This window comes from Anoplophora glabripennis, unplaced genomic scaffold, assembly GCF_000390285.2.
Source record: "Anoplophora glabripennis isolate ALB-LARVAE unplaced genomic scaffold, Agla_2.0 scaffold835, whole genome shotgun sequence".
NCBI lineage: Eukaryota > Metazoa > Arthropoda > Insecta > Coleoptera > Cerambycidae > Anoplophora > Anoplophora glabripennis.
The window spans coordinates 12,248-22,042 of NW_019416977.1; positions in this window are offsets into that span (position 1 = coordinate 12,248).

The following is a 9,795-nucleotide window of genomic DNA, read 5'->3' on the forward strand; positions in this document are numbered from 1 at the left end:
ATTTTTCTCAAAATTTTGACAGAAGTAATTTTATCAAACTGAAAATATTATTATTAGATACTCTGAAGGTTTTTCTTTAAAAATGGTACTCTTTATTTATTTCGAAAAAATGAACGGTTTGCGAGATAAATCGGTTTTGAAAAAAATTGGTAACAAATACAACAACAATTAAAATTTATTTTTTTACAATAAAATCATTCCCGCTAGTGCCAGCCTACAGATTCACCATAAACATTTACTGGTGGTGAATTAAGGGAATGAATAATGCCGTTTCTTGTAAAATCAACATCTATGACCAAAATACATCTACAAATTATTATTGCTCTTGTCTCCATGGAGTTCTTTTCTATTGTTTTCGTTGTTAGACCCTGTTGATTTTAAAGTACTTGTCAAAGGCGCGTGACAGAATAAAAATTCAATTTTATTGTGGTATTCGTTTTAAGCCGTTAGAAATAACATTTAAAAATGGAAGAATATTCCTGTGCAGAATATGCTGATATGCACCTAATTTATGGGGAAGCATTATGCAACTCCGTGGAGGCAAGAAGACTTTATGAGGAAAGGTTTCCGGGTCGACATTTGCCGAGTCCAAAAACTTTTGAAAGAGTTGATCGTAGTTTAAGAGAAACAGGTAAAAAAAAATAGTGAAAAACGTTAGTGAAACTAATTTCTTCCGAATCCTTTATTTAGGAAGCTTTTTGCCACGCCGTGGTGGAGCAGGAGCCCCGAGGAGAGTACGAGACCCTCATGTAGAGGAACAAATATTGGAAGACGTTGCTAATAATCCTTCAAATAGCATAAGGAAGCTTGCGGCGCAAAACAATGTTACAAAATGGGCTGTACATGAAACTCTGAAAGAACAATTGCTTTACCCGTACCACATCCAAAAAGTACATGCTATGTCTCCAGATGATTATCCAAAAAGACTTCAATACGCCAATTGGTTTTTACAGCATCATATTCGGAATCATAATTTTGGTACATCTATTTTGTTCACCGATGAAGCAGGTTTTACAAGAGACGGCATAATTAATTCGCATAATCTACATGTCTGGGATGAAGAAAACCCTCACGCTTTAGTTCAAACTCGCTACCAACAAAGGTTTATGGTGAATGTGTGGGCTGGCATTATCGGGAATCATTTGATTGGTCCATTTATTCTGGAGCAAAGACTTAATGGTGCTCTTTATTTGCAATTTTTAGAGGAAAATCTAAATATTTTGTTAGAAGAAGTGCCCCTTCAAATAAGAACTGAAATGTGGTACATGCATGACGGTGCACCACCCCACTTTGATCGTTTAGTACGTCAACATCTGACGAATGTTTTTGGTGATCGATGGATAGGTCGAGGCGGACCTGTATTATGGCCACCTAGGTCGCCCGACCTAAACCCATTAGACTTTTTTCTGTGGGGTCATTTAAAAAATAACGTTTATTCAACACCCGTAAATAGTAGAGAGGAACTTCTGCTGAGGCTAACACAGAACTGTGACCATCTCCGCAATAATCACGGAATATTATTTCAAGTGCACCGGGAAAACATTCGTAGGATTAGAAAGTGCATTGAAGTACGGGGTGCTCATTTTGAACATCTACCGAAGTAACATTTAGGTACCTTTGTTCATTGTTGAATGTTCTTTGTTGCATGTCTTGTAAGTAAGTTATTTTTCAAATGTTATTTTTAATTGGTCACTACTTGCTCATAAAGTATAGCCAACCCGTTCAAAGATTTCTGGACTTGATAAAGTTAAAGAAATTAAATGCATGAAATAATATGTAAAAAAAATAAATTTTAATTGTTGTATTTGTTACCAATTTTTTTCAAAACCGATTTATCTCGCAAACCGTTCATTTTTTCGAAATAAATAAAGAGTACCATTTTTAAAGAAAAACCTTCAGAGTATCTAATAATAATATTTTCAGTTTGATAAAATTACTTCTGTCAAAATTTTGAGAAAAATTGTGATAGGGCCAGTCCGTTTCTGGACACCTGATAATAGCAAAAAGTTGATTTTAGCATCAAATCGTAGAGCTCCATGTGTAATACAACGTACGAAAATTTTATTAAAATATACAGGGTGGTTTCAAAGTTATAACCCTAAACGTTAATTTCTAGGTACCCCTTTGACCCCCCATAACTCCGTTAGGGGGCACATTAGGAAAAAAATTATAGGAAGGACTAGTTTTATTTTGACCTCCCCTATGCACTCCCGAGAGATTAGGAGGTACTTACCGGACACCCTGTATAATTTCTCTAGGTAGTTAATATCAATTTATAAGGTATAACCATAAAAACTATCGTTAAGAATATCCATCACGTCATCGTTCGTTTCCGTCATCTCCTTCTGTCAGCCATGAAATCATAAATGTTAATATACAGCGTGATGATAAAGTTTGGAACAAAATTCATCATTTTTATACTGTGATTTAAAAAAAAACGTAGTGTGCAAAGTGTTTACACTTGCACGGGCCAGTGCCATATTGTTGGTGGAAATAATTTGAAAATTTACGTTAAATTTCGTTATTTATTTGCATTTGTTTCTTTTCCAAGTACAATTTCTATTAAAAACTTTTACAACGAAACTTATCCATAAAAAAATTATCCTAAAAATATCGAGAACTATATTAGATAGTTATTTCCTACAGAATTATTCTGTATCTTTTTCGTTAAAAACAAACTTAAAAAAATATTTTTAATTTTTTTAAATTATTTAAAAACTAGTACCTATGTGAAATAATTTGAAATTGAGCACATGTATTTATGTAAACATTGTCCAAAATCTGAGGCATTTTCTTAAATTTTAGATGCTCCAAAGGCGGAAATACAGGTGGCATATTTTTCTAAATAAAATAGTAGGTACGCCATTGCTTTACGGTACTACTCTCTTATGTTTTTGAAAAAAACCTGATTTTCGAGTAAAACTTAAAAAGCGAACTGAAAATAAAACACTTACTTAAATGACATGACAAACACGAATCATTCAGTTATTTAATCGAAGAAAGAAATTAATAACATTAGTCGTCCTTTTAATGATTTTATATGAGCTCAAAAATGCCTTCATTTCCACGAACACAGGCGCGACTTCCTTTTAGTAACGAAAATGTAATTTGTTCGAAATTTATTGTTACTTGAATATGATGAAAGGCATTATTTATTCTTTCTTCTAACTGATCAGGTGCATTAATTTGTTTACTGTATACCAGCCGTTTAACAGCATCTCACAAAAAGAAATCCAGTGGGTTGAGGTCCGGTATTTTCAGTTAGTTTTTTAAGTTTTACTCGAATATCAGAATTTTTTTCGAAAAACATAAGAGAGTTGTAATTTGTAGAAAACTAGAAGACGAATCCAAAAATATGATTGTTATCGTAAAACAGTGGCGTACTATTTTATTTAGAAAAATATGCCACCGATACCCCGATCTTGAAGCATCTAAATTTTAACGATGCGTCCTAGATAAAAACTTTATAGGAAACACTCCACTTGAAATTCACCAAAAAATACGAGGTTTCATAATAAAGGAAAATTTGGTACGAAAGGCCCCGCTCCAACGAAGTCATTTTTTCTGACACAGGCGCGATGGGCACGCATTTAGTGAATAGCCACCCCTGGGTCTGTAACAACATAATTTTTACAACAATTTTAGTAATGGAAAGTAGTTGACTTTGAGATAGTCAACTGTATTTGTTTTTGACGCCCTGTATCTCTAAAACGATAGACAATAGGTCCATAGAGAAAAAAAGTCAAGTTGTTTTACCAATCCGTGAATTTACGGCATTTTTCTTTAATCCATCTTGAATTACAAAAATAGAGAGAAATAATTACATAATTTTTTAAAAAATTTAAAACCTTTCTCTTCTCACAATCACTATGAAATACGTGAATAAATGTTTAATAAATAAAAATTCATATTTCTTCTCGGATTAAACCGAAAGTTTTGGACCAAATCAACGACTATTTTTCAGTTCATTTTGAAAAATATTACTCAAATGATTACACATTACAAGTATAATAAATAGAGTTAGACGGCGCCTTAACTGCATTGAGGATCCGTATAATCGCTTCGTGTCTCGTTTTGACAGACGGCTACAGTACAGAAACCATTGTAATGAACACATACGCTAATGTACACCTTCCATTTGCAACAAAAATAGATGCTTATAAGATAATTTTAATATAGTATAATATAATATGATATATTTAAATTAAAATAATTAAAAATTTCTTAGGGACGTTTTTCTGCAGGCAAATGTCAAATTCTAATAATGAAGTAGCATGACAAAGGCAGGGGGGGTTTGTGCCCTCTTTGGGATTTTACAGTTTATAAACGATCCATTAAAATAATTTATTATTATTATTATTATTATTATTATTATCATTATCATTATTATTATTATTATTATTATTATTATTATTATTATTATTATTATTATTATTATTATTATTATTATTATTATTATTATTATTATTATTATTATTATTATTATTATTATTATTATTATTATTATTATTATTATTATTATTATTATTATTATTATTATTATTATTATTATTATTATTATTATTATTATTATTATTATTATTATTATTATTATTATTATTATTATTATTATTATTATTATTATTATTATTATTATTATTATTATTATTATTATTATTATTATTATTATTATTATTATTATTATTATTATTATTATTATTATTATTATTATTATTATTATTATTATTATTATTATTATTATTATTATTATTATTATTATTATTATTATTATTATTATTATTATTATTATTATTATTATTATTATTATTATTATTATTATTATTATTATTATTATTATTATTATTATTATTATTATTATTATTATTATTATTATTATTATTATTATTATTATTATTATTATTATTATTATTATTATTATTATTATTATTATTATTATTATTATTATTATTATTATTATTATTATTATTATTATTATTATTATTATTATTATTATTATTATTATTATTATTATTATTATTATTATTATTATTATTATTATTATTATTATTATTATTATTATTATTATTATTATTTTATACATATAGATATTAGTTTTTATTATTTTCACGTGATTTTCATAGCATGTAGTGTTATATCAGCCACCAAACAAAAAAATTAATAATTTTCATTAGTTTCTGTAGTATAGTTTTTCCGAAGTCAATTGAAGAACCTATAATTTCAAGGTATGTACCAGGCTCGGTTGCTAAGCAGCAACGCGGCATTGAAAAATTTGAAAAACTCGTTCCCCTATTTATTTAGCCATACCCATATATAGGCCTGGTCGAACTAAACGTGCAGGTGGTAGAAATGTATACGACCAGTTGAAGAATGCGAGCACGGCCAAAGGAAAACGAACACAGTTGTATTGGGCTTTTGAGAAATAAATCACAGCAGGCGACAAGTGGTTCATAAATTCCCCAGCAGTGCAGTACAGCAGTGCCGAATTTGTTGTGAATCAGGCAATTTTAATTTATTATAGGTACCTTCTATCAATCATTCACATTACAATGGCGAATGGAAGAAATAAGAGGGATATTTTGTTTACTAATATTATATCACAACATGGCATTTTGGAGACCATTTGAAACGGAATGAAACGGAATTTACCACCAATATAATAAAATTGTTTGAGGACATAAATAATTAAAATATGTTGTTGGCCAAATGAACATATAATAGAAATGAAATTTTCTACACATTATATACAAATTATTATAATTTTTTACTTTTATTAAATTTTATTACCAGACGTGTTTTTGCATGTTTAACTGACTTCGTAAGGGCTATACCTACTTATCTTTGCTATTCCCCTTGGCAAGTGAATGTCCATGGACAGCGATAATATTTCAGAAAATGGTTTGTGAAGAAAAACTCTCTCTTCTATGCTCTTGATATATAAAATTAAATATCTGTTTTTCTTAGTGGATTGCCGTACAAGTTCCTCCAATAGGATAGCCAATTAATAATTTCTATAAGATTATGTTTAGAAAATAATTTAAAAAATTGTTCCAGTTGTATGGTAGCTGCTTAAACTTAGTTGAATAAGTTAATCAAAAATTGTTATGTTATAGACAATTAATATCAAGTGGCGTCGGCGTTGGTTTCAATTCTAGTAATATTATTATTACCTATTTATATTATTATTTAAACCTGCATCACTGAAAGTAATTGAATTTGATAATATACAGAGAAGGGGAACAGTATTTTTATAAAATGTATGATGATAACATTCTCAATTATTTATAATAAATGAAAATTATATTCAGAGAAAAAAATTAGCCTCGTGAACAAATTGAGATATCGCTATGGTATTTGGCAAGACTTGGTTTTTACTTTCGCTATTCAAAATACAATGATAATGAACATTGCAAATATGTACGGACATATTATGTATTACATATGCAACCAGATATACCGTGCATATGTCTCGTTATATTTTTCATCTGTAATACGTTATATCTCAGGTGCGACAATAGATATATCACTACCATGAATTTTAGTATTATCGGGGTTCCCATATAATCCGATTCATCCGAATCATGCGCACTCTGAAATTTACGTTGGAGTTTTCTTCGAATTTCGCAGATGATTGTTTTGGTTCTATTCAAACCTAATTCGCCTGCAGCTCTAACAAACCATAGCTATAGACGTAACTTTTCTTGAATGGTATCCTTTGCGAGGCTACTTCGCTTACATGAAATTATCTTTAATGCGCATACTCAGTAACATTGATATAATTTTAATTTATTAATTAGGTACTATAAAGTCAATATTATTATATTTATATAAATTTAAAAAAGTAAATTCTATAATTGTTTTAGTTTGCCACTTGAGGTTTGAAACTTCTTAAATATTTCTAATATTGCCCGAATATCGCGTTATTTAAGGTCAAGACAAAGAAGACATTTTTTAGGCACTTATGTCAAAAGTACATAAGGTCGAAAATCGATCTAGTAAAAATACCGAGAAATTCTTCATGACAATGTGCAGGTACTGTGGGGTTGTGATAATATGCGAGAGCCTTTTTGGGTTTTGAAGACTAAATAAATGCTTTTTGAGTAAATGCTAGTGTTGGGATTATTCGAATGCAAATTACAAAACTATTCGATTCTATCAAGGTCTCGAATGCATTGATTCTGTTGAAAGTATTCGAATAGTCATTTGTGTTGCGAATTGCGAGCTGCGATGCGATGTCTGATTTCAAATACCTCCATACCATTCATACTCACCGAATGCAAACGATACTGGACGAATTCGAATTCCATACCCTGCTGAAGCAGCTGGCTAATGCAAAAGAAACTCGAACACTCGCACTGTATTCGAATTGAATGTTTAATAATGAATGATCAGAAAAATTTGAATTACCTACCTACGTATTATTAGAAGTGTTCACCTAGAAGTCTCGAATTAAATAAATTAATGAATAGAATAAAACCAAAAATTACATCAAAGCTAATTTTTATTCTCTTTGAAATAGAAATGTGTTTAGGTAATAAACAAAAATCACTACCAGTAAAATAAAAAATATTTCTTTTTTGATAAAAATGTAAATGAAGTTACATAATGTAATAACAGGTGCAATCATAAAAAAGAAGTACATATGTACCTACTTAAAAGTAAATATATATATATATATATACAGGGTGATTCAGAACTTATCCAAAAAATAAATCTGCATGTACAGGGGACCCTTGCAAATACAATTTTGTAAAGAAAAAATTAAAAAGGTCAGTTCGAAATTGATTTAAAAATACACTTCTGCACGGCACTGGAAACTGGCCCAGTGTAAAACCTAACCTAGCACAATGCGATCGTCATGGCGGTGTGATAAAAACGGACAAAAACTTTCGCAAGGAAAGAAATATGTAAATAGAATTGAATCGCACCTATTTTATATCGACAAATTCAACTGCTTTTGCCGTTATTAATTAATAAAATTAATTTGTGTTTTTAAATAATAAAATCATTTGACATACCCGATGCTGCAACAGCAATTGTTCAAAATTTTATCCACTCACGTGTAAACACATTTGGGTCCGTCTTACTCACTTTCTACGAACTAATACAAATGATATCTTGCTTCACCATAACACAAATACTTCACCATAATACAAATGTTGTTTTGCTTCACCATAAATTAAAACGATATCCATCAACTCTGAGTTGCTATACACGCAAGCCATTTTTGACACTAACTACTAAAAAACTGATGTAAATAACACAGATAACAGGTAAAAACTACCGCAACGACGAATTTCAGTATTAGGAGTCACATGGCTCTCCACGCGTATTGCGAATAACGCTAGAGACTACAGTTGTCCAGCTATGTAGTGGTTTAATGTGCTATAACTTCAATAATTTTTTTCTCAGAAACTAAGGATTTTACAAAAATTTTTTTTACAATATTGACTCCATTTCTCATGCCGCATCAATTCCCAAATTTTTTTGGATAAGTTGTGAATCACCCTGTATATAAAAGTACAAAGTACGCGGAGCACCAATGGCTCCATCTGTCGCGCTGACTTTCCACCAAGCAGTTTGATAGCTGCTATGGTAGGAAGCGGCCTGTTTCCAGGCACTTTGTTGCACGACTAGTCGCCTAGATGGCGAAAACAAGTGTTACCTAGTATATATATACAGGGTGTATCTTAAGTGATGACTTTAATTTCAAGGGGTGATTCCTTGTCATATTTTAAGCAAAAAAGTGCATATGAACATCGGTCCGCAAGTGCTTCGTTACCGAGATACAGAGTGTCAAAATTGGGAAAATAAATCGCATTTTCTTAAATATCTTTCGGCTAATTCGAAATAATTTAATGAAATTTCATACACGGGGGTTTTTTGGAATGACAAATTCAAAGCTGTGGTCAATTTAGGTGTATTTTTTTGAGGGCGCCAATAATGAAGTAGCTAGGAGCAACCGTTTCCATGAAAAACGCATTTAAACTTACTTGAGCTGGAAATATCATAAAAATTGAATTAAATCAAATGCTCAAAATGAGAACCGCCACTGTCAATACAAGTATGTAATCTTCTGCTCATCGACTGTCGCACACGTTCTAAAATTCCTGGAGTGTTGCGTATGACATTACAAGAATTTACAATTCTGTTTCATAAATCATTTTCATCTACAACTGGCGTTGCATAAACAAGCGACTTCAGATGTCCCCAAAAGAAATAGTCCAGAGGATTTAGGTCTGGAGATCGTGCTGGCCACGGCTGAGGTCCTCCCCGACCTATCCATCACTGAGCAAAAGTGTCATTAAGATGTTGGCGAGCAGCAAGACTGAAATGAGTAGGTGCCCCGTCGTGCATAAATCACATGTCATTTCTGGTTGCTAGTAGTACATCTTCTAACAGACCAGGCAATGTTTCAGCTAGAAACTGTCTGTAAGTCTCACCATTCAGTCGAGGAGGAAGAAAATGCGGTCCGATGACATGATCACCCATAACTCCGGCCCACACATTCACAGAAAACTGCTGCTGAAATCCACGTTCTCCAATAACATGGGGATTTTCATAGTTCCAAAAATGATTATTGTGGAAGTTTATGATGGCATCCCGTGAAAAAGTTGCCTCATCTGTGAACAGAATTTTAGACGTAAAGTTGGGATTCTGCGCAGTTTTTTGGAGAAACCATCGACAATAATCTAACCGTGCAGGAAAATCTCTTGGCAACAGTGGTTGCACGCGTTGAATGTGGTACGGATAAAGTAAATTTGTGTGCAAAACCCTCCAAACACTTTGATGACTTAT